Raw genomic sequence first — 27,500 nt, 5'->3', positions numbered from 1 at the left:
CAGGCCACGGGACAAATTATCAAGCGTTGACCGGTCCGCAGCTAAAAACAGGTTGGGGACCACTGATGTAGAATAATAAAACGGTAAGACGCAAAGACTTAAATAAACATGACCGACTTAAATAAACACGACCATCAAGTTTAGTAGATCTTTAGTATTTAGAGTTAAGTGAAGGGCTAACAATTGGTTGTGCACCCTGAACTCCATTGTAAAAATGGAGTTCCGCTATTTTAGTTACTGCCGTTGTGTCCTTGGGCAAGACACTTTACCCACCTGCTCCCAGTGCCACCCACACTGGTTTAAATGTAACTTAGTTATTGGGTTTCACTATGTAAAGCGCTTTAAGTCACTAGAGAAAAAGCGCTATATAAATATAATTCACTTCACTTCACTTCATTTATGAAATCAACATAAAAAACACAAGATACACTTACAATTAGTGCAACAACCCAAAAAAACCTCCCTTTTTCATGACAAAAAAAAAAAATCCCCCACACGCCATCCCCCTCGCCACCGGGCCACGGGACAAATTATCGAGCGTTGACCGGTCTGCAGCTAAAAACAGGTTGGGGACCACTAATGTAGAATAACAAAACGGTAAGACGCAAAGACTTAAATAAACATGACCGACTTAAATAAACACGACCATCAACTTTAGTAGATCTTTAATAATTAGAGTTAAGTGAAGGGCTAACAATTGGTTGTGCACCCTGAACTCCATTGTAAAAATGGAGTTCCGCTATCCTAGTTACTGCCGTTGTGTCCTTGGGCAAGACACTTTACCCACCTGCTCCCAGTGCCACCCACACTGGTTTAAATGTAACTTAAATATTGGGTTTCACTATGTAAAGCGCTTTAAGTCACTAGAGAAAAAGCGCTATATAAATATAATTCACTTCACTTCACTTCATTTATGAAATCAACATAAAAAACACAAGATACACTTACAATTAGTGCAACAACCCAAAAAAACCTCCCTTTTTCATGACAAAAAAAAAAAATCCCCCACACGCCATCCCCCTCGCCACCGGGCCACGGGACAAATTATCGAGCGTTGACCGGTCCGCAGCTAAAAACAGGTTGGGGACCACTGATGAAGAATAATAAAACGGTAAGACGCAAAGACTTAAATAAACATGACCGACTTAAATAAACACGACCATCAACTTTAGTAGATCTTTAGTATTTAGAGTTAAGTGAAGGGCTAACAATTGGTTGTGCACCCTGAACTCCATTGTAAAAATGGAGTTCCGCTATCCTAGTTACTGCCGTTGTGTCCTTGGGCAAGACACTTTACCCACCTGCTCCCAGTGCCACCCACACTGGTTTAAATGTAACTTAGATATTGGGTTTCACTATGTAAAGCGCTTTAAGTCACTAGAGAAAAAGCGCTATATAAATATAATTCACTTCACTTCATTTATGAAATCAACATAAAAAACACAAGATACACTTACAATTAGTGCAACAACCCAAAAAAACCTCCCTTTTTCATGACAAAAAAAAAAATCCCCCACACGCCATCCCCCTCGCCACCAGGCCACGGGACAAATTATCAAGCGTTGACCGGTCTGCAGCTAAAAACAGGTTGGGGACCACTGATGAAGAATAATAAAACGGTAAGACGCAAAGACTTAGATAAACATGACCGACTTAAATAAACACGACCATCAACTTTAGTAGATCTTTAGTATTTAGAGTTAAGTGAAGGGCTAACAATTGGTTGTGCACCCTGAACTCCATTGTAAAAATGGAGTTCCGCTATCCTAGTTACTGCCGTTGTGTCCTTGGGCAAGACACTTTACCCACCTGCTCCCAGTGCCACCCACACTGGTTTAAATGTAACTTAGATATTGGGTTTCACTATGTAAAGCGCTTTAAGTCACTAGAGAAAAAGCGCTATATAAATATAATTCACTTCACTTCACTTCATTTATGAAATCAACATAAAAAACACAAGATACACTTACAATTAGTGCAACAACCCAAAAAAACCTCCCTTTTTCATGACAAAAAAAAAAAATCCCCCACACGCCATCCCCCTCGCCACCGGGCCACGGGACAAATTATCGAGCGTTGACCGGTCCGCAGCTAAAAACAGGTTGGGGACCACTGATGTAGAATAATAAAACGGTAAGACGCAAAGACTTAAATAAACATGACCGACTTAAATAAACACGACCATCAACTTTAGTAGATCTTTAATAATTAGAGTTAAGTGAAGGGCTAACAATTGGTTGTGCACCCTGAACTCCATTGTAAAAATGGAGTTCCGCTATCCTAGTTACTGCCGTTGTGTCCTTGGGCAAGACACTTTACCCACCTGCTCCCAGTGCCACCCACACTGGTTTAAATGTAACTTAAATATTGGGTTTCACTATGTAAAGCGCTTTAAGTCACTAGAGAAAAAGCGCTATATAAATATAATTCACTTCACTTCACTTCATTTATGAAATCAACATAAAAAACACAAGATACACTTACAATTAGTGCAACAACCCAAAAAAACCTCCCTTTTTCATGACAAAAAAAAAAATCCCCCACACGCCATCCCCCTCGCCACCAGGCCACGGGACAAATTATCAAGCGTTGACCGGTCTGCAGCTAAAAACAGGTTGGGGACCACTGATGAAGAATAATAAAACGGTAAGACGCAAAGACTTAGATAAACATGACCGACTTAAATAAACACGACCATCAACTTTAGTAGATCTTTAGTATTTAGAGTTAAGTGAAGGGCTAACAATTGGTTGTGCACCCTGAACTCCATTGTAAAAATGGAGTTCCGCTATCCTAGTTACTGCCGTTGTGTCCTTGGGCAAGACACTTTACCCACCTGCTCCCAGTGCCACCCACACTGGTTTAAATGTAACTTAGATATTGGGTTTCACTATGTAAAGCGCTTTAAGTCACTAGAGAAAAAGCGCTATATAAATATAATTCACTTCACTTCACTTCATTTATGAAATCAACATAAAAAACACAAGATACACTTACAATTAGTGCAACAACCCAAAAAAACCTCCCTTTTTCATGACAAAAAAAAAAAATCCCCCACACGCCATCCCCCTCGCCACCGGGCCACGGGACAAATTATCGAGCGTTGACCGGTCCGCAGCTAAAAACAGGTTGGGGACCACTGATGTAGAATAATAAAACGGTAAGACGCAAAGACTTAAATAAACATGACCGACTTAAATAAACACGACCATCAACTTTAGTAGATCTTTAGTATTTAGAGTTAAGTGAAGGGCTAACAATTGGTTGTGCACCCTGAACTCCATTGTAAAAATGGAGTTCCGCTATCCTAGTTACTGCCGTTGTGTCCTTGGGCAAGACACTTTACCCACCTGCTCCCAGTGCCACCCACACTGGTTTAAATGTAACTTAGATATTGGGTTTCACTATGTAAAGCGCTTTAAGTCACTAGAGAAAAAGCGCTATATAAATATAATTCACTTCACTTCACTTCATTTATGAAATCAACATAAAAAACACAAGATACACTTACAATTAGTGCAACAACCCAAAAAAACCTCCCTTTTTCATGACAAAAAAAAAAAATCCCCCACACGCCATCCCCCTCGCCACCGGGCCACGGGACAAATTATCAAGCGTTGACCGGTCCGCAGCTAAAAACAGGTTGGGGACCACTGATGTAGAATAATAAAACGGTAAGACGCAAAGACTTAAATAAACATGACCGACTTAAATAAACACGACCATCAACTTTAGTAGATCTTTAGTATTTAGAGTTAAGTGAAGGGCTAACAATTGGTTGTGCACCCTGAACTCCATTGTAAAAATGGAGTTCCGTTATCTTAGTTACTGCCGTTGTGTCCTTGGGCAAGACACTTTACCCACCTGCTCCCAGTGCCACCCACACTGGTTTAAATGTAACTTAGATATTGGGTTTCACTATGTAAAGCGCTTTAAGTCACTAGAGAAAAAGCGCTATATAAATATAATTCACTTCACTTCACTTCATTTATGAAATCAACATAAAAAACACAAGATACACTTACAATTAGTGCAACAACCCAAAAAAACCTCCCTTTTTCATGACAAAAAAAAAAAATCCCCCACACGCCATCCCCCTCGCCACCGGGCCACGGGACAAATTATCGAGCGTTGACCGGTCTGCAGCTAAAAACAGGTTGGGGACCACTAATGTAGAATAACAAAACGGTAAGACGCAAAGACTTAAATAAACATGACCGACTTAAATAAACACGACCATCAACTTTAGTAGATCTTTAATAATTAGAGTTAAGTGAAGGGCTAACAATTGGTTGTGCACCCTGAACTCCATTGTAAAAATGGAGTTCCGCTATCCTAGTTACTGCCGTTGTGTCCTTGGGCAAGACACTTTACCCACCTGCTCCCAGTGCCACCCACACTGGTTTAAATGTAACTTAGATATTGGGTTTCACTATGTAAAGCGCTTTAAGTCACTAGAGAAAAAGCGCTATATAAATATAATTCACTTCACTTCACTTCATTTATGAAATCAACATAAAAAACACAAGATACACTTACAATTAGTGCAACAACCCAAAAAAACCTCCCTTTTTCATGACAAAAAAAAAAAATCCCCCACACGCCATCCCCCTCGCCACCGGGCCACGGGACAAATTATCGAGCGTTGACCGGTCCGCAGCTAAAAACAGGTTGGGAACCACTGATGAAGAATAATAAAACGGTAAGACGCAAAGACTTAAATAAACATGACCGACTTAAATAAACACGACCATCAACTTTAGTAGATCTTTAGTAATTAGAGTTAAGTGAAGGGCTAACAATTGGTTGTGCACCCTGAACTCCATTGTAAAAATGGAGTTCCGCTATCCTAGTTACTGCCGTTGTGTCCTTGGGCAAGACACTTTACCCACCTGCTCCCAGTGCCACTCACACTGGTTTAAATGTAACTTAGATATTGGGTTTCACTATGTCCGGTGGCCATAGATGAAGTGCTGGCTGTCCAGAGTCGAGACCAGGGGATGGACCGCTCGCCCGTGCATCGGTTGGGGACATCTCTGCGCTGCTGACCCGTCTCCGCTCGGGATTGTCTCCAGTTAGATCCACTATGGGCTAGACTTTCACAGTATTATGTTAGACCCACTCGACCTCCATTGCATCCGGTCTTCCCCTAGAGGGTGGGGGTGGTCACCCACATCTGTGGTCCTCTCCAAGGTTTCTCACGGTCATTCACATTGACATCCCTCTGGGTTGTGAGTTTTTGATTGACCATTGATTGATCCAGTGAGAGCTGAAGATCCTGGCCAGATGAAGCCATCAGGACCACACCATCTGCAAAAAGCAGAGACCTAATCCTGCGGTCACCAAACCGGATGCCCTCAACGTTTTGACTGTGCCTAAAAATTCTGTCCATGAACAGAATCGGTGACAAAGGACATCCTCGGCGGAGTCCAACCCTCACTGGAAACGTGTCCGACTTACCGCCGGCAATGCGGACCAAGCTCTGACACTGATCATACAGGGAGAGGACCGCCACAATCAGACAGTCCGATACCCCATACTCTCTGAACACTCCCCACAGGACTTCTCGAGGAACACGGTCGAATGCCTTCTCCAAGTCCACAAAGCACATGTCAAAAAAAGAACAAATAACCTGGACTTGCCCTGAGTAGTTTCCCCTAAAGAACGACATCATCAGTTTGACAGGCGCTTCAATTCCTCGCTAATCAATTGATGCGTTTCGCTATGAAACTCCACAGCGTCCCAGCCTATCAGCCCAAATCACAGCTAATCCTCCCCCGTTTGGTCTCCTTGGTGACGGGAAGATGCCGCTCGCCTAATGAGAGACAGCTGGCTCGGTGTCTGCGAGTCCCCCCTGGCCCCCCATCACCACTTTGTAAGGAATTAAACAAAAGTTTGCATGAGTTGCCATCTCTCCGATGACGTTAATCAGCGGCTCAGCGCTTTGAACTTGACGCTCGCGATCGTCTCCCCTCTGCGGCTTTGCTGGAGATTTCCTATCGTTATCGTTCAAGTTAAGTCGTTGTTGTTTACGCCGTGCGAATGTTGCCGTGCTGTTTAGAAGTTAACGAACTTTGGAGTCCTTTACCACGAACATTTCTAGTTTGTTTTAGGTTACTTCAAAATGCATTTGGCCTATGTTAACTTGAAAATGACCCGACCGGTCTGGTTGACCTGCATTAACTCTTTTCCCAATCGGCTCCAATGCAGATAACCAGGTTTTGATTCACCGTGGGTGTGTCGGTTGTCGTCGATTGGCGTATTTCAATGTTTTCGATAAATAATAAATGATAAATGGGTTGTACTTGTATAGCACTTTTCTACCTTCAAGGTACTCAAAGCGCTTTGACACTACTTCCACATTCACCCATTCACACACTGATGGAGGGAGCTGCCATGCAAGGCGCTAACCAGCACCCATCAGGAGCAAGGGTGAAGTGTCTTGCTCAGGACACAACGGACGTGACGAGGTTGGTACTAGGTGGGATTTGAACCAGGGACCCTCGGGTTGCGCACGGCCACTCTTCCACTGCGCCAAAGACATTTGATTAACTGAAAGGCCCATTTTTGCAAAAATGACTTCATTCAATCAGTCAATCAATGTTTATTTGTATAGCCCTAAGTTACGAGTGTCTCAAAGGGCTGCACAAGCCACGACATCCTCAACTCAGATCCCACATCAGGGCAAGGAAAAACTCAACACAATGGGACAATGAGAAACCTTGGAGGGGACCGCAGATTTGGGGATTTGTGAACCAACACCAAACAAGAATGACAAGAGCATTTCGGCAGAACATCTGTACCGTAACACAACATCAATCAATCAATCAATCAATGTTTACTTATATAGCCCTAAATCACTAGTGTCTCAAAGGGCTGCACAAACCACAACACGAACCACTACGACATCCTCGGTAGGCCCACATAAGGGCAAGGTATATATGTATGTATATAGGTATATAAAGGTATATACAGTGTAGGTATATATGTATGTATATAAAGGTATATACAGTATAGGTATATATGTATGTATATATGTATATAAAGGTATATACAGTATAGGTATATATGTATGTATATATGTATATAAAGGTATATACATTATAGGTATATATGTATGTATATATGCATATAAAGGTATATACAGTATAGGTATATATGTATGTATATATGTATATTAAGGTATATACAGTATAGGTATATATATGTATGTATATATGTATATAAAGGTATATATAGTATAGGTATATATGTATGTATATATGTATATAAAGGTATATACAGTATAGGTATATATGTATGTATATATGTATATAAAGGTATATACAGTATAGGTATATATGTATGTATATATGTATATAAAGGTATATACAGTATAGGTATATATGTATGTATATATGTATATAAAGGTATATACAGTACAGGCGTAATATGATCAAACTTTCTTGTTCTTGTCAAAAGTCTAGCAGCCGCATTTTGTACCAACTGTAATCTTTTAATGCTAGACATGGGGAGACCCGAAAATAATACGTTACAGTAATCGAGACGAGACGTAACAAACGCATGGATAATGATCTTGGCGTCTTTAGTGGACAAAATGGAGCGAATTTTAGCGATATTACGGAGATGAAAGAAGGCCGTTTTAGTAACGCTTTTAATGTGTGACTCAAAGGAGAGAGTTGGGTGGAAGATAATACCCAGATTTTTTACTGAGTCACCTTGTTTTATTATTTGGTTGTCAAATGTTAAAGTTGTATTATTAAATAGAGGTCGGTTTCTAGCAGGACCGATAATCAGCATTTCCGTTTTTTTGGCGTTAAGTTGCAAAAAATTAGACTAAGAACTCATGTGATCCTGGAGTCTTCTTTCAGTATTCCCCGGGCGTCTACCGTACTGAAGTCGGTCCTTCTCCGGGTTGTCTTTGTGGTTTGTAGAGCTCGTCACGCACGTCAAACGCCGGCCAGAAAGAGGATATTGTTTCCAGCCACTTGGATTCCTTTCTCCCTGACATCTGCCACTCCGGCCCGAGATGATGAATCCTCGCCTCATTAGGCGTGGGTGTGGGATTACCGGGCTGACAACACATTAATCACGGAGCCGGGGTGGCAAGCACAGGCTCCGGGCATTGTTAACCAAACTTTTTCTAACGTGTCACTCTCCTCTCTGACGCGGCGTCATCAATCATCCGGATGGACGGGCGCTGATAGATTACACTATTTATACTTTGTGTAATGAATGCGAGCGTTTCCACCTACTGTCATTGTCCGGGCGATGAGAGGCCGCGCCGTGCGACTGAGCGCCGGAGACAAAGAGGTCAGGCGGATGGTTCTTTGTGGACTTTCAAAGAGACACCGGTGGTGAAAGAAGGGAGGCGTTCGTAGGATTTTGTTCTCCGGTCGTCACGCCAACACCGCGCTATTGTCATCGTCCCCAATCCCCCCCCGCCCCCTGTGGATCACCGGCAGGTAGACCTCGGCTTTGTGTGCGGCGGGATTAAGTTTCCCCCCGTGACCTTGTTGGCGAGGTGAGGGGTTTTTGTCCCGGCAAGCACTTGTTTTGTAAGAGAGTGTGAATGATTCACAGACGTACAACAACAACATGACATTGTATACTGTATGCGTGGCACCTCCACTCACCGGGGGGGGGTCCAGCCGCATAATGGGAGTTTGTGTCGGCTTTAGGACGGCCACGCCCCTCCCCACCCCCCTGTCTCGCGGCTGTGCGTTCCTCTGCATGGGAACTCGCGGATGAAATGACACACGGCGTGGTGAGGTTCCGTCTTTGTATCGTATTCTGTTGGTGTTTGACTTCCTTAGTTCCTGGTGGCACTTCCTGTTTGTTCTGTTGCTATAGTTACTCATTAGTGTCACCTGGGGTGGCATGGCGTAGTGGTTAGAGCGGCCGTGCCAGAAACCTGAGGGTTGCAGGTTCGCTTCCCACCTATTGACATCCAAATCGGTGCCGTTGTGTCCTTGGGCAGGACACTTCACCCTTTGCCCCCAGTGCTGCCCACACTGGTGAATGAATGATGAATGAATGATTGGTGGTGGTCGGAGGGGCCGTAGGCGCAAACTGGCAACCACGTTTCCGTCAGTCTACCCCAGAGCAGCTGTGGCTACAGATGTAGCTTACCACCACCAGGTGTGAATGAATGATGGGTTCCCACTTCTCTGTGAGCGCTTTGAGTATCTAACAATAGAAAAGCGCGATATAAATCTAATCCATTATTATTATTCTTATCAAACATAACGTTGAAACATGCTTTTTGACGTTTAATCAATGTTGGGTTCTGACTTGGATTTGACCATTGAATTTTGGTCATTTCCCAACCAATGTTCCTAAACATAAAGTTGAAACAACATGCTTTTTGACGACGTTGAATCAATGTTGGGTTCTGACGCTGGTTTGACTGTTGATATTTGGTCATTTCCCAACCAATATTCCACCACACAAATACAACGTTGAAACAACATGCTTCTTGACAACGTTTATTCAATGTTGGGTTCTGACTTAGATTTGACCATTGAAATTTGGTCGTTTCCCAAACAATATTCCACAACATAAATACAACGTTGAAACAACATGCTTTTTGACGACGTTGAATCAATGTTGGTTTCTGACGTTAATTTAAAGATTGGAATAAGGTAATTTCCCAACAAATATTCCACAACACAAATACAACGTTGAAACAACATGCACTTTGATGTTTCATCAATGTCGGGTTTTGACCTTGATTTGACCATTGAAATTTAGTCATTTCCCAACCAATATTCCATTAACGCTTTTTGATGGATTAATGGATTGAGACTTTTATTAGTAGATTGCACAGTACAGTACAAATTCCGTACAATTGACCACTAAATGGTAACACCCCAATAAGTTTTTCAATTCATGGTAACACCAATACAACGTTGAAACAACATGCTTGTTGACAACATTTATTCAATGTTGGGTTCTGACTTAGATTTGACCATTGGTCGTTTCCCAAACAATATTCCACAACACAAATACGATGTTGCAACAACACGCTTTTTGATGACTTTTCATCAATGTTGGGTTCTGACGTTGATTTGACCATTGAAGTTTGGTCATTTCCCAACCAATGTTCCACAACACAAATACAACGTTGAAACAACATGCTTTTTGACGACGTTGAATCAATGTCGGTTTCTGACGTTGATTTGACGATTGGAATAAAGTAATTTCCCAACAAATATTCCACAACACAAATACAACGTTGAAACAACATGCTTTTTGATGTTTCATCAATGTCGGGTTTTGACCTTGATTTGACCATTGAAATTTAGTCATTTCCCAACCAATATTCCATTAACGCTTTTTGATGGATTAATGGATTGAGACTTTTATTAGTAGATTGCACAGTACAGTACAAATTCCGTACAATTGACCACTAAATGGTAACACCCCAATAAGTTTTTCAATTCATGGTAACACCAATACAACGTTGAAACAACATGCTTGTTGACAACATTTATTCAATGTTGGGTTCTGACTTAGATTTGACCATTGAAATTTGGTCGTTTCCCAAACAATATTCCACAACACAAATATGATGTTGCAACAACACGCTTTTTGATGACTTTTCATCAATGTTGGGTTCTGACATTGATTTGACCATTGAAGTTCGGTCATTTTCCAACCAATGTTCCTAAACATAAATACAACGTTGAAACAACATGCTTTTTGACGACGTTGAATCAATGTTGGTTTCTGACGTTGATTTGACGATTGGAATAAAGTAATTTCCCAACAAATATTCCACAACACAAATACAACGTTGAAACAACATGCACTTTGATGTTTCATCAATGTCGGGTTTTGACCTTGATTTGACCATTGAAATTTAGTAATTTCCCAACCAATATTCCATTAACGCTTTTTGATGGATTAATGGATTGAGACTTTTATTAGTAGATTGCACAGTACAGTACAAATTCCGTACAATTGACCACTAAATGGTAACACCCCAATAAGTTTTTCAATTCATGGTAACACCAATACAACGTTGAAACAACATGCTTGTTGACAACATTTATTGAATGTTGGGTTCTGACTTAGATTTGACCATTGAAATTTGGTCATTTCCCAAACAATATTCCACAACACAAATACGATGTTGCAACAACATGCTTTTTGATGACTTTTCATCAATGTTGGGTTCTGACATTGATTTGACCATTGAAGTTCGGTCATTTTCCAACCAATGTTCCACAACATAAATACAACGTTGAAACAACATGCTTTTTGACGACGTTGAATCAATGTTGGTTTCTGACGTTGATTTAAAGATTGGAATAAGGTAATTTCCCAACAAATATTCCACAACACAAATACAACGTTGAAACAACATGCTTTTTTGATGTTTCATCAATGTCGGGTTCTGACCTTGATTTGACCATTGAAATTTAGTCATTTCCCGAACCAATATTCCATTAACGCTTTTTGATGGATTAATGGATTGAGACTTTTATTAGTAGATTGCACAGTACAGGACAAATTCCGTACAATTGACCACTAAATGGTAACACCCCAATAAGTTTTTCAATTCATGGTAACACCAATACAACGTTGAAACAACATGCTTGTTGACAACATTTATTGAATGTTGGGTTCTGATTTAGATTTGACCATTGAAATTTGGTCATTTCCCAAACAATATTCCGCAACACAAATACAATGTTGCAACAACATGCTTTTGGATGACTTTTCTTCCATGTTGGGTTCTGACGTTGATTTGACCATTGAAGTTTGGTCATTTCCCAACCAATGTTCCTCAACATAAATACAACGTTGAAACAACATGCTTTTTGACGACGTTGAATCAATGTTGGTTTCTGACGTTGATTTGACGATTGGAATAAGGTAATTTCCCAACAAATATTCCACAACGCAAATACAACGTTGAAACAACATGCTTTTTGATGTTTCATCAATGTCGGGTTTTGACCTTGATTTGACCATTGAAATTTAGTCATTTCCCAACCAATATTCCATTAACGCTTTTTGATGGATTAATGGATTGAGACTTTTATTAGTAGATTGCACAGTACAGTACAAATTCCGTACAATTGACCACTAAATGGTAACACCCCAATAAGTTTTTCAATTCATGGTAACACCAATACAACGTTGAAACAACATGCTTGTTGACAACATTTATTCAATGTTGGGTTCTGACTTAGATTTGACCATTGAAATTTGGTCGTTTCCCAAACAATATTCCACAACACAAATATGATGTTGCAACAACACGCTTTTTGATGACTTTTCATCAATGTTGGGTTCTGACGTTGATTTGACCATTGAAGTTTGGTCATTTTCCAACCAAGGTTCCTAAACATAAATACAAAATTGAAACAACATGCTTTTTTGATGACGTTGAATCAATGTTGGTTCCTGACGTTGATTTAAAGATTGGAATAAGGTAATTTCCCAACAAATATTCCACAACACAAATACAACGTTGAAACAACATGCTTTTTTGATGTTTCATCAATGTCGGGTTCTGACCTTGATTTGACCATTGAAATTTAGTCATTTCCCAACCAATATTCCATTAACGCTTTTTGATTGATTAATGGATTGAGATTTTTATTAGTAGATTGCACAGTACAGTACAAATTCCGTACAATTGACCACTAAATGGTAACACCCCAATAAGTTTTTCAATTCATGGTAACACCAATACAACGTTGAAACAACATGCTTGTTGACAACATTTATTGAATGTTGGGTTCTGACTTAGATTTGACCATTGAAATTTGGTCGTTTCCCAAACAATATTCCACAACACAAATACAATGTTGCAACAACATGCTTTTGGATGACTTTTCATCAATGTTGGGTTCTGACGTTGATTTGACCATTGAAGTTTGGTCATTTCCCAACCAATGTTCCTCAACATAAATACAACGTTGAAACAACATGCTTTTTGACGACGTTGAATCAATGTTGGTTTCTGACGTTGATTTGACGATTGGAATAAGGTAATTTCCCAACAAATATTCCACAACACAAATACAACGTTGAAACAACATGCTTTTTTGATGTTTCATCAATGTCGGGTTCTGACCTTGATTTGACCATTGAAATTTAGTCATTTCCCAGTCATTTTTGATTGATTGATTGATTGAGACTTTTATTAGTAGATTGCACAGTACAGTACATATTCCGTACAATTGACCACTAAATGGTAACACCCCAATAAGTTTTTCAACTTGTTTAAGTCGGGGTCCACGTTAATCAATTCATGGTAACACAAATACAATATTGAAACAACATGCTTTTTGACAATGTTTAATCAACGTTGGGTTCTGACGTTGATTTGACCATTGAATGTTTTACTAATCAAATACAACGTTGCAACAACATGCTTTTTGACAACGTTTAATCAATGTCAGGTTGTGATGTTGGTTTGACTGTTGATATTTGGTCATCTCCCAACCAATATTCCCTTAACACAAATACAACGTTGAAACAACATGTTTTTGACAACGTTTAATCAATGTTGGGTCCTGACTTTGATTTGACCATTGAATTTTGGTCATTTCCCAACCAGTATTCCACAACACAAATACAACATTCAAACATGCTTTTTGACATCGTTTATTCAATGTCAGGTTGTGATGTTGATTTGACCGTTGATATTTGGTCATTTCCCAACCAGTATTCCCTTAACACAAATACAATATTGAAACATACTTTTTGACATTGTTTAATCAATGTTGGGTTCTGTCTTAGATTTGACCATTGAAATTTGGTACAGAATTTCTAGGCGCAGTCAAGGCGTTGAGGGGTTCCGGTTTGGTGGCCACGGGATTAGGTCTCTGCTTTTTGCAGATGATGTAGTCATGATGGCTTCATCTGGCCGGGATCTTCAGCTCTCACTGGATCGGTTCGCAGCCGAGTGTGAAGCGACCGGAATGAGAATCAGCACCTCCAAGTCCGAGTCCATGGTTCTCGCCCGGAAAAGGGTGGAATGCCATCTCCGGGTTGGGGAGGAGACCCTGCCCCAAGTGGAGGAGTTCAAGTACCTAGGAGTCTTGTTCACGAGTGGGGGAAGAGTGGATCGTGAGATCGACAGGCGGATCGGTGCGGCGTCTTCAGTAATGCGGACGTTGTATCGATCCGTTGTGGTGAAGAAGGAGCTGAGCCGGAAGGCAAAGCTCTCAATTTACCGGTCGATCTACGTTCCCATCCTCACCTATGGTCATGAGCTTTGGGTCATGACCGAAAGGATAAGATCACGGGTACAAGCGGCCCAAATGAGTTTGGGTCTCTCCCTTAGAGATAGGGTGAGAAGCTCTGCCATCCGGGAGGAACTCAACGTAAAGCCGCTGCTCCTCCACATCGAGAGGAGCCAGATGAGGTGGTTCGGGCATCTGGTCAGGATGCCACCCGAACGCCTCCCTAGGGATGTGTTTAGGGCACGTCCAGCTGGTAGGAGGCCACGGGGAAGACCCAGGACACGTTGGGAAGACTATGTCTCCCGGCTGGCCTGGGAACGCCTCGGGATCCCCCGGGAAGAGCTAGACGAAGTGGCTGGAGATAGGGAAGTCTGGGCTTCCCTGCTTAGGCTGCTGCCCCCGCGACCCGACCTCGGATAAGCGGAAGAAGATGGATGGATGGATGGATGAAATTTGGTAATTTCCCAAACAATGTACCTCAACACAAATACAACATTGAAACAACATGCTTTTTGACAACGTTTCATCAATGTTGGGTTTTGAATTTTGGTCATTTCCCGACCAATATTCCACAACAGAGAAACAACGTTGAAACAGGTTGCCTTTAATTAATGTCAGGTTGTGATGTTGATTTGACCATTGATCTTTGGTCATTTCCCAAACAATATTCCCTTAACACAAATACAACGTTGAAACAACATGCTTGTTGACAACGTTTCATCAATGTTGGGTTCTGACTTAGATTTGACCTTTGAAATTTGGTCATTTCTCAAGCAGTATTTCACAACACAAATACAATGTTTCTAACAACGTGCTTTTTGACAACGTTTAATCAACGTTGGGTTCTGACTTACATTTGATCATTGAATTTTGGTCATTTCCCAAACAATATTCTACAACACAAATACAACGTTGAAACAACGTGCTTGTTGACAATGTTTAATCAATGTTGGGTTCTGACGTTGGTTTGACCGTTGAAATTTGGTCATTTCCCAACCAATATTCCACAACACAAATACGACGCTGAAACAACGTGCTTTTTGACGTTTAATCAATGTCAATTTCTGACTTAGATATAACCATTGAATTTTGGTCATTTCCCAACCAATGTCTCACAACACAAATACAATGTTGAAACAACATGCTTTTTGACGACGTTTCATCAATGTTGGGTTCTGACGTTGATTTGACATTGAAATTTGGTAATTTCCCAATCAATATTGTACAACACAAATACAACATTGAAACAACGTGCTTGTTGACTATGTTTAATCAATGTTGGGTTTTGACCATTGAAATTTGGTCATTTCCCAACGAAAATTCTACAACACAAATACAACATTGAAACAACAATTCTTTTTTGACATTGTTTAGTCAATGTTGGGTTCTGACGTTGATTTGACCATTGATATTTGGTCATTTCCCAACCATCACAAGTACAATGTCGAAACAACATGCTTTTTGACGACGTTTCATCAATGTTGGGTTCTGACGTTGATTTGACATTGAAATTTGGTAATTTCCCAATCAATATTGTACAACACAAATACAACATTGAAACAACGTGCTTGTTGACAATGTTTAATCAATGTCAGGTTGTGACGTTGATTTGACCATTGATATTTGGTCTATTCCCAACCATCACAAGTACAATGTCGAAACAACATGGTTTTTGACAACGTTTCATTAATGTTGAGTTTTGACGTTGATTTGACCATTGAATGTTGGTAATTTCCTAAAATACAACGTTGAAACAACATCCTTTTTTAACAATGTTTAATCAATGTTGGGTTTTGAATTTTGGTCACTTCCCAACCAATATTCTACAACACAAATATAACATTGAAACAACATGCTTTTTGACAACATTTAATCAATGTCAGGTTGTGACGTTGATTGGACCATTGATATTTGGTCATTTCCCAACCATCACAAGTACAATGTCGAAACAACATGTTTTTTGACGTTTCATTAATGTTGATTTGACCATTGAATTTTGGTCATTTCTCAAGCAATAGTCCCTTAACACAAATACAACGTTGAAACAACATCCTTTTTTAACCATGTTTAATCAATGTTGGGTTTTGAATTTTGGTCACTTCCCAACCAATATTCTACAACACAAATGTAACATTGAAACAACATGCTTTTTGACAACATTTAATCAATGTCAGGTTGTGACGTTGATTGGACCATTGATATTTGATCTATTCCCAACCATCACAGGTACAATGTCGAAACAACATGCTTTTCGACAACTTTTCATTAATCTTGAGTTTTGACGTTGATTTGACCATTGAATTTTGGTCATTTCCCAACCATCACAAGTACAATGTCGAAACAACATGTTTTTTGACGTTTCATTAATGTTGATTTGACCATTGAATTTTGGTCATTTCCCAAGCAATAGTCCCTTAACACAAATACGACGTTGAAACAACATCCTTTTTTAACAATGTTTAATCAATGTTGGGTTTTGTATTTTGGTCACTTCCCAACCAATATTCTACAACACAAATGTAACATTGAAACAACATGCTTTTTGACAACATTTAATCAATGTCAGGTTGTGACGTTGATTGGACCATTGACATTTGATCTATTCCCAACCATCACAGGTACAATGTCGAAACAACATGCTTTTTGACAACGTTTCATTAATGTTGAGTTTTGACGTTGTTTTGACCATTGAATTTTGGTCATTTCCCAAACAATAATACCTTAACACAATTACAACGTTGAAACAACATCCTTTTTTAACAATGTTTAATCAATGTTGGGTTTTGAATTTTGGTCACTTCCCAACCAATATTTTTCACGACACAAATACAACGTTGAAACATGTCTTTTGGTGATGTTTCTTCAATATCAGGTTGTGTGTTGTTATCAGAGGCGATCACCAGAGAGATGAAATGAGATGCGAGCGCTGCCAAGCATAAAACAAAAACTAAACAAAACACTTTGTCATGTTTTGACTGCGAGTAAATACCAGACTTTTCTCATGAAGCTGTCAGGAAATTAGTTAACGAGATCATCTCACGGAGAGTCAGGTCAATTAGCCCGCCTCGGAGATGCGGTGGCGGCGTTCTCGCGGGAGGCCACGCCCCCCCATCCCCACCGCCTTCCCTGCGCCCTGACATTGCCGCGTGTATAATGCAAAATGTGGTGACATGCTCAATAGGTTCTGTCAGGCGCTGGATTGAATCCTCTGCCTACCGCGTCTCTGTTTTGGAGCGCGGACGGTCAATTATTTCTGAGGCTGTCAGCGCGTGGGAAGCCACTGTTATTTAGTATGTGTTAACTCGGCATCGTTAAGACGCCCGCCTGACAGAGCATAGCGCACCTGAATGTTATTTATTTAGATTCGCCGACAGGGGTGACCTTCAGACGCGTTGACCTCGATACCGTCGGGGTGGAAACCGCCCTCCCACCCCACCCGGTCCATTAGGAACAGGAGCCGCCGCGACAGCGGGGGAATCAAGTGGCCGGGAGTCGTCTAATCCGGTGGCGCGGTAATGGGCGAAAGGAGCCATTTGTTTGGACAGATTGCTGTGATCACTCGGTGGCGGTTAAGAGAGACACGCCGGAACGGAAATGTCAAATTATCATAGATGTATGCCTTTGTCCTTTTTACTCATTTTTGGAGCACGGCATTGTTTTCAACCCTGTTCGCTCGTTAGTTGTCTCGGATTATGCAGAAACTACCACACCTGTCAGTGTGAAACTTTGTGGGTAGAGTGCACATGTTCATAGCAAACATTTTATTTCTTTATTTATTGAATCATAGTATAGGAATACGGAAAAATCAGCATGCATTTATTCAGTTCTAAAGCATTGTAGTAAAAACTCAAAACCAGTGAAGTTGTGTAAATCGTAAATAAAAAGAGAATTCAAAGATTTGCAAATCCTTTTAAACTTATATTCAATTGAATAGACTGCAAAAACAAGATATTTAATAGTCCAACTGAGAAACTTGTATTTTTTTGGCAAATAATCAGTAACTTACAATTTAATGGCAGCAACACATTGCAAAACAGTTGTCACGGGAGCATTTTTACCACCGTGTTACATGGCCTTTCCTTTTAACAACAATCTAATAATCTACTAATAAAAGTATCAATCAACCAATCAATCAAAATTACACAGGACAAGAAACAAGGAATCAGGCAGAGACAGAGTAATTTTTGCCCATGAGGAGAAAGCATGGAGCTGCACACTCAATTACAATCTCACCCTACGCTCTGGGGGGTACAGAGACGGGAGACAAGGTGAAATTATAAAAAAGAAAAAATTTAAGTAGACAAAAAGGATAACTAAGGGCGATGGGGCTGAAGCGCACACCATGTAACCTGGACAAAACAGGTTCCTCAGAGGTCGGCAGGAGAAAAGGCCAGGGCACACTGAGCAGGGCAAGAGTCCAACAAAAGAATCCCGTTTAACTCAGGGAGGCTGGGAAACAAACGGAGAAGAGGTTAGGGAGTTCGGGACTAAGTGTCGACAACGTACCAGGTCTGGTGAGGTGAAGCAGGCGCATGCACGAGAGTGGTTCAGGATACATTAACCGACAAGGCCAAGCTGTCAGCGACGAGCCTAAATACTGGCGGGCTGATTGCGAGCGGGTGTGCCTAAAGGTCCGCCCCCTCGCCGATGACGAATCTCTGAATACACAGGTGCAGACAAAGAAGAAGGCAGGATTAAACTAAAACACAACACTTTAAAGATTATTAATATTTTTTTTCAAAATTTAAACCCTCTTTTTGTGATCTACCTAACATGTAATGTTTTTTTGTTTGTTTTTTGTAAAAATTTTGCAGAATTATATTTTAAAGACGATCTACAAGACACTTTCTGACCGTCCTCCTATTTACGTTGCTCCACTTCGATAGCGTCTCCTCTCGTCCGCAATGTTGTTATTTTTGGTGCTTCCATAGCGAAACTACTGACAGATATAAGTTATTTAAGTTACTTTTTTATTAGAAATGGCAGCAGGGGAATATGCATGTGCATGTACGAGCCAGTCTGCCCCACAACAAGAGGACAGAGGAAAAATAAGGCACTTGTTGACGACAACGTCAAACCTCAATGGCGGACTAGAGCAAAGTTCTGTGGGTAAAGCTCTCCCATGTGTGGAGCTATCCGCTGATTTCACATGTTTGGAAAAAATATCACAAGTTGAGAAAATTCAAAACGGCTCGTTTGGACGAAGTATACAGGCAGGCAAGATTGTTTCATAAATATCTCGGCAATGCCTCCAAAGTTCTGGTCTTAAGTAGATCTGAGGTACTGTTAGAATAATCATGTATTTATTATCTCAAAACTTTAGTATGCTCAAAGTCTGTTGCTATAGTTAATAGCTATTGTGCTCAAGTTGTACATTTTCTATCTGTGCAAGGACAAAAACTTTTTTTCCGAGGGGTGGCCTCAGCCGCAGATGTTGTCTTTGATTTAGCCCGCTAACAGCCAAAGACTTCAAGGACCTCAACGAAGATAAGACGACAGCACGCAGATGAAGGCGAAAGCACAAGGCACCCCAGCACTTTCCGTCACGTATTGTGCGTACTGGAGCTGCTTTGCATGATTATGTGTGACCACTCCTTTTAGAGGCGGCCTCAGTGATGTTGACTGGGGGACGCGGGAGCTGTATCTCAGAGCGTAGGGCGAGACTGCGACTAAGTGTGCAGCGCCATGTGTTCTCCTCATTAGCTAAATGGGACTCTGTGTCTGCATGATTCCTTGCTTCTTGTCTGTTTAATAGATATCAGTGTTTGAACCTGACAGTACCAATAGGTAAGAAAAGTTGGTTTTGCGACATAGGACATATTTATTTAATTTAATAATCAAACCTATTTTTGTTTTTGTTTGTTTTTATGTTTTTATCTATTTACTCCTGTAATTTAATTTAGACTGCACCGTATAATAAGCACACAATAGTCAATGTAAAGATCATTTGGCTTCAGTTTACGTTTTAACTCTGCATGAGTGCCTTGATAACCTTTTTTCTTGGTGAGCACAACAGGAAATAAAAAGTATTTTTGGTTTAAACTGATCTTTGCCAGGAAGCCTTTGTGCGTTCCACCCCAGGGTCTTTGACGTTTTGTATTGATTTGTGCATTGTTATAACATGTTGGCTTTGACTCTTGTTTTGACTGAAAACGTCCAAAAATGTGGACTTTGTTTCCGGCAAGAGTTCGGATTGTCTGTGGGGAGGTTTTTCCCCGTTCATCCATACAAACATTTATGAGGCCAAAGGTCCGTAATGTTTACTCACAATTGAAGTTCTTTGTTGAGTTTTTAAAGGGGTTGAGATCGGGACGGACTTCCTCCAACTGTGCTGACCATGTTTGAAGCACAGTTCGGCCTTTTGGGGCCCGTTTAGTGGTTTTATGTTTCGTGCGGCAGGTTTTTCCTTTTCCGATAGCTCAGTCGATATTATTCTGCTTTAAAGGGGAAGATTATCACAATTTCAAAAGGGTTAAAAACAATAAAAATCAGTTCCCGGTGGCTTGTTGTATTTTTTGAAGTTTTTTTCAAAATTTTACCGGTCCCGGAATATCCCTAAATAAAGCTTTAAAGTGCCTTATTTTCGCTATTTGCGATGCGACTATCCATTTCCCTGTGACGTCACACAGTGCTGCCAATGTAAACAAACAATGGCGAATACCACAGCAAGATATAGCGACATTAGCTCGGATTCAAACTCGGATTTCAGCGACTTAAGCGATTCAACAGATTACACACGTATTGAAACAGAGGGTTGGAGTATGAAAATATTGAAGAAGAAACTGAAACTATTGAGCTCAGCTTGGCCCCTCGCCTCGTCGAGAAACATGGCTTCCCTCAGAGACACTGGCGGTCACAACACCCGTGGCCACACCCTTCCGACTTTCAGGTACCATATAATCTCACTAAAACACTAGTAACACAATAAGCAGATAAGGGATTTTCCAGAATCATCCAAGTAAATTTTTCTAATGGGCGGTATGGCGTAGTGGGTAGAGCGGCCGTGCCAGAAACCTGAGGGTTGCAGGTTCGCTTCCCACCTATGGACATCAAAGTCGCTGCCGTTGTGTCCTTGGGCAGGACACTTCACCCTTTGCCCCCGGTGCCGCTCACACCGGAATGAATGATGAATGAATGATTGGTGGTGGTCGGAGGGGCCGTAGGCGCAAACTGGCAGCTACGCTTCCGTCAGTCTACCGCAGGGGAGCTGTGGCTACAAATGTAGCTTACCACCACCAGGTGTGAATGAATGATGGGTTCCCACTTCTCTGTGAGCGCTTTGAGTATCTAACAATAGAAAAGCGCGATATAAATCTAATCCATTATTATTATTATTATTAATAACATCTGAATCACTCCAACTGCCCTCGCCTTTTTTTTTTTCCTCTATTCCTTCACTCTAACTTTCCTCATCCACGGATCTTTCATCTTTGCTCAAATTAATGGGGAAATTGTCACTTTCTCGGTCCAAATAGCTCTCGCTGCTGGTGGCCATGATTGTAAACAATTATTAGCGACCAAAAGTTGCCAACTTTATCGTGGATGTTCTCTACTAAATCCTTTCAGCAAAAATATGGCAATATCGGGAAATGGTGAAGTATGAGACATAGAATGGACCTGCTATCCCCGTTTAAATAAGAACATCTCATTTCAGTAGGCCTTTAACTTAACACAGAACTTACCTTTTCAGTCGTCCAGTTCCCATACTTTGGTCCCGGAGAGAAAACGCCCCTAATGAAAGCGCACCTGCAACCAACCCCCGGTGACTAATGCGAAACCTGATCGAGTGAACCCTCGGCGTGACCCCCGGTGCGGCAGGATTGGGTGATTGGGACGTGACAGGTGCTGTAACAACATCTCCGCATTTATCTCGTCCCGGCTCCGTCTCGCTCTCCTCTCAACAAGTCCGAGCGGTCTATAATTAATGTCCCCGAGGGGCTATCTGTGGGTCAGGCGATGGGGGGGACGGGGGGGTTGCTGTTGAGACAGGTAGACTTGACACCTTCTCATGCGGGTGACTGCTCCGAAGCCAACGACCAGGGGCGCCCGGCATGCGTCGGGCGGGTGGCGAAGATGAGAAGAATACTTAAAAGTTGAAAGGACGCTCCGCCTGACCTTTCCGGCGCGGAGGCGAGGAGGATGTTACAGCGCCGGATTAACCAGTCAAATGTGCTCCATTAAGGGCTTAACCTGTCCCGGGTGTCACATGTGAGCGACAGGAAGTGCATGTGTCACTCATGTCGGCATCTAAAGGAAGTAACGTTGTGTTCTATTAACTCAATCTGCGCCTTTCCATCTTCTTCCGCTTATCCGAGGTCCGGTCGCGGAAGCCCAGACTTCCCTCTCCCCAGCCACTTCATCCAGCTCTTCCCTGGGGGATCCCGGGGCATTCCCAGGCCTTCACATATACCATATAATCTCACTAAAACAGTAGTAACACAATAAGCAGATAAGGGATTTTCCAGAATTATCCTAGTAAACTTTTCTAATAACCTCTGAATCGCTCCAACTGCCCTCGCTTTTTTTTTTTTTCTATTCCTTCACTCTAACTTTCCTCATCCACGGATCTTTCATCTTTGCTCAAATTATCAATCAATCAATCAATGTTTACTTATATAGCCCTAAATCACTAGGCCTTTCCAGGCCTTCCCAACTAGGGAGGTGTTCGGGTGGCATCCTGACCAGACGCCCGTAAATTAATATACTTGTTTAATTATACGATTAACATTGGTTCTCTACTCGGTGTTCTTGTACAAAACACAAAACCAGTGAAGTTGGAACGTTGTGTAATTTGTAAATAAAAACAGAATGCAATGATTTGCAAACCCTTTTCAACTTATATTTAATTGAATAGACTGCAAAGACAAGATATTTGATGTTCCAACTGTCAGGTTTAAGCACAGAACCATCTATTAGACCAGGGGTCGGGAACCTTTTTGGCTGAGAGAGCCAAAAATCCCAATATTTTAAAATGTATTTCCGTGAGAGCCATATAATTTTTTTTTCAACACTGAACACACCTAAATGCATGCATTTTTAAATAAAACCAACATTACTAGAGCATAATAGGTCTCTTATTCTTTGTAAAAACATTGATATTCTGAAGCTAACTGTGGAGGGGGCGTGGCCTGCAGGCCTGCAGCGAAGCGAGGCGTGCCAGGACCGGCCTCGAAATCAGCGACAGGTGCGTAGACAACCCACCTGGGCCTTGTCATCTAATCACCTGTCGCTCTGTTATAAGCAGCAGCCAGGAGGAGAGACGGGGTTGGAGCCGGAGCCAGAGTGCGAGCGAGAACGAAAGAGAAAAAGACCGTTGCTGGAAAGCAACGGAGAGACTTATTGAAAAGTAAAAAAATATCGTAACCCTGAAACAGGCTTTCATGTCGGTGCTTGGTGGTCTGAAGAAACCCCAGGAGGGCAAGCCCTAAAAAAAATAATAATAAATAAAGTGCGGTAGAAAAAAGGATGGATGGATTCAAATGCATGAGCATGTTTAATATTTTGAACGTTATTTTTAAGACTTTGATTAAAAGTGGAATTAGTCATTACTTATCGTGTTAAGCAGTGTTAGCTCAGATTTGTCCGAGAGCCAGATGCAGTCATCAAAAGAGCCACATCTGGCTCTAGATCCACAGGTTCCTACCCCTGTATTAGACAGAACAAGGAGCAAGGAATCAGGCAGAGACAGAGTTCAATTTTGTTCATGAGGAGAACGCATGGAGCTGCACACCCAGTTACAGTCTCACACTGCCCTCTGAGGAACAGTCCCACGCGCTCGTCTATTCATTTTGGGGGTTGTCCAAGTTACATCGCTGAGGCTGCCGCTAAAGGAAGGGGTCACACATATTTTTTTTTTGCAAATAATCATTAACTTAGAATTTAATGACAGTAACACATTGCAGGTAAGTGGGCACAGGGGCATTTTTACCACTGTGTTACATGGCCTTTCCTTTTAACAACACTCTGTAAACGTTTGGGAACTGAGAAAAACAATTTTAGAATTGGAATTCTTTCCCATTCTTGCTTGATGTCCGAGGTCTCCGTTGTGGTGTTTTTAAGCTTCATATTGCGCCACACATTTTCAATGGGAGACTGGTCTGGACTACAGGCAGGCCAGTCTAGTTAACCCTCACTCTTTTACTCTGAAAACACGCTGTTGTATCACGTGGCTTTTCTCTTAGCACCGAAAGTTGCGAACTTTATCGTGGATGTTCTCTACTAAATCCTTTCAGCAAAAATATGGCAATATGGCGAAATGATGAAGTATGACACATAGAATGGACCTACTATCCCCGTTTAAATAAGAATATCTCATTTCAGTAGGCCTTTAAGTGTGCTTTTCATGATGGTATCCTTACATCACACTCAATTTTTTACTACATGCCTTTGGTAAGTGCCGGAGTGAGAAGAGGTTTTGAAATAATTAGCGCATGCTTACTTTTACTGCACTTGCAACGTCATCGTCTGCAACATCTGGTAGAGGCAGGGCTTTTCTCTTAGCACCGAAAGTTGCGAACTTTATCCTCGATGTTCTCTACTAAATCCTTTCAGCAAAAATATGGCAATATGGCGAAATGATCAAGTATGACACATAGAATGGACCTGCTATCCCCGTTTAAATAGGAAAATCTCTGTTACGTCTGTCCGGCATCGTGGCGCCGGGTTCGATTCCCTCGAGGAAGCGTCGAAATAGAACACAGCAAAGGTAAGGTTTAACTATTTATTTGAATAACAAAAGGTGCTAGAAAACAAAAATACTGGAGCTAAGGAAAGGCAAACAAAAGACGCTAGCATGAAAGCTAGGATAAACAAATAGTAAACTAAACTGGCACATAGGCACAAAAAGGGGAAAACAAAACATTTAGCATGAGAGCTAAGAATAAATAAAATTGCGCAGTATGAGAGCTCGCGAGAATACTACAGGAATTGCATGTAAGCAAAAGTGCTTACTTTTACCGCATGCCTTTGGTAAGCGCCGGAGTGAGAAGAGGTTTTAAAATAATTAGCGCATGCTTACTTTTACCGCATGCCTTTGCTAAGCGCCGGAGTGAGAAGAAGTTTTAAAATAATTAGCGCATGCTTACTTTTACCGCATGCCTTTGGTAAGCGCCGGAGTGAGAAGAGGTTTTAAAATAATTAGCGCATGCTTACTTTTACCGCATGCCTTTGGTAAGCGCCGGAGTGAGAAGAGGTTTTAAAATAATTAGCGCATGCTTACTTTTACCGCATGCCTTTGGTAAGTGCAGGAGTGAGAAGAGGTTTTAAAATAATTAGCGCATGCTTACTTTTACCGCATGCCTTTGGTAAGCGCCGGAGTGAGAAGAGGTTTTAAAATAATTAGCGCATGCTTACTTTTACCGCATTCCTTTGGTAAGCGCCGGAGTGAGAAGAGGTTTTAAAATAATTACCGCATGCTTACTTTTACCGCATGCCTTTGGTAAGCGCCGGAGTGAGAAGAAGTTTTAAAATAATTAGCGCATGCTTACTTTTACCGCATGCCTTTGGTAAGCGCCGGAGTGAGAAGAGGTTTTAAAATAATTAGCGCATGCTTACTTTTACCGCATGCCTTTGGTAAGTGCAGGAGTGAGAAGAGGTTTTAAAATAATTAGCGCATGCTTACTTTTACCGCTTGCCTTTGGTAAGCGCCGGAGTGAGAAGAGGTTTTGAAATAATTAGCGCATGCTTACTTTTACCGCATGCCTTTGGTAAGCGGCGGAGTGAGAAGAGGTTTTAAAATAATTAGCGCATGCTTACTTTTACCGCATGCCTTTGGTAAGCGCCGGAGTGAGAAGAGGTTTTAAAATAATTAGCGCATGCTTACTTTTACCGCATGCCTTTGGTAAGTGCAGGAGTGAGAAGAGGTTTTAAAATAATTAGCGCATGCTTACTTTTACCGCATGCCTTTGGTAAGCGCCGGAGTGAGAACAGGTTTTGAAATAATTAGCGCATGCTTACTGTTACCGCATGCCTTTGGTAAGCGCAGGAGTGAGAAGAGGTTTTAAAATAATTAGTGCATGCTTACTTTTACCGCATGCCTTTGGTAAGCGCCGGAGTTAGAAGAGGTTTTAAATTAATTAGTGCATGCTTACTTTTACCGCATGCCTTTGGTAAGCGCCGGAGTTAGAAGAGGTTTTAAATTAATTAGCGCATGCTTACTTTTAACGCATGCCTTTGGTAACCTCACGAGTGCGAAGAGGTTTTAAAATAATTAGCGCATGCTTACTTTTACCGCATGCCTTTGGTAAGCGGCGGAGTGAGAAGAGGTTTTAAAATAATTAGCGCATGCTTACTTTTACCGCAGGCCTTTGGTAAGCGCCGGAGTGAAAATATAAGGAAATGCTGTAAGTTGAAAAGGATTTGCAAATCATTGTATTCTGTTTTTATTTACCATTTACACAATGTGCTCACCTCACTGGTTTTGCATACACTGCCTGAAATGTTTATACGGTTCTATCTTTCCGCAATATCCCGACTATCTCCTGACCCAAACTTCAAACAATTTGTGCCCCTTTTCCCATGCACATGTCGCGCTGAGTAGCCACTCATCCTCGCTTTCCACTGGCGGCGGAGAGGCCTTTTTTTTTCCCCCCTTTCGCTCTCAAGTGTGTGAATAGAGGCCAGCGACGAATGAGAGAAGCCGCGTGAAGAGCCGCCCTCGTCGGGAGAACTGAGAGGAAATGAAGCTGAAACAGTGGAGGACAGAAGGACATTCTTGTGGAACCGTGGACGCCTTTTGAAAGAGTCGGAGTCTTCCGAGGGTGCGGTGGAGGTCGTCGGCGGGGCAGAAGGTTCGAGTGACACTCAAACCCGGCATTCTTTTCCTTCGCCGGGGTGTTGGAGAGGACTGTGAGAGGTTGGCATGGACCTGCAGGGCACAGTATGAAGACAAATCACGCTTATTGGTCAAATGTGTGGATATTTTATATCACATTTCATTTATATCACAGTCAAACATACAAAATTCCATCCATCCGTCTTCTTCCGCTTATCCGAGGTCGGGTCGCGGGGGCAGCAGCCTAAGTAGGGAAACCCAGACTTCCCTCTCCCCAGCCACTTCGTCTAGCTCTTCCCGGGGGATCCCGAGGCGTTCCCAGGCCAGCCGAGAGACATAGTCTTCCCAACGTGTCCTGGGTCTTCCCCGTGGCCTCCTACCGGTTGGACGTGCCCTAAACACCTCCCTAGGGAGGCCTTCGGGTGGCATCCTGACCAGATGCCCGAACCACCTCATCTGGCTCCTCTCCATGTGGAGGAGCAGCGGCTTTACTTTGAGTTCATCCCGGATGGCAGAGCTTC

The 27,500-nt window shown here is 41.7% G+C and overlaps 1 protein-coding gene and 1 long non-coding RNA gene across 2 annotated transcripts in view; one reads left to right on the top strand and one right to left on the bottom strand.

Annotated features, from left to right (window-relative positions):
- The window catches only part of lrmda (leucine rich melanocyte differentiation associated), a 705,908-nt gene that overhangs the window by 488,174 nt on the left and 190,234 nt on the right, over positions 1-27,500 (top strand). The gene's annotated exons all lie outside the window — the stretch shown is intronic.
- The window catches only part of LOC133559724 (uncharacterized), a 6,602-nt gene continuing 5,664 nt past the window's right edge, over positions 26,563-27,500 (bottom strand). Inside the window, exon 2 of the long non-coding RNA XR_009808258.1 lies at positions 26,563-27,072. This is a non-coding gene — a long non-coding RNA (uncharacterized LOC133559724). The remainder of the gene's footprint in view (positions 27,073-27,500) is intronic.

The sequence above is a fragment of the Nerophis ophidion genome, linkage group LG09 (assembly GCF_033978795.1).
Source record: "Nerophis ophidion isolate RoL-2023_Sa linkage group LG09, RoL_Noph_v1.0, whole genome shotgun sequence".
Taxonomy (NCBI): Eukaryota; Metazoa; Chordata; class Actinopteri; order Syngnathiformes; family Syngnathidae; genus Nerophis; species Nerophis ophidion.
This window is presented reverse-complemented; position numbering and strand designations above follow the sequence as displayed.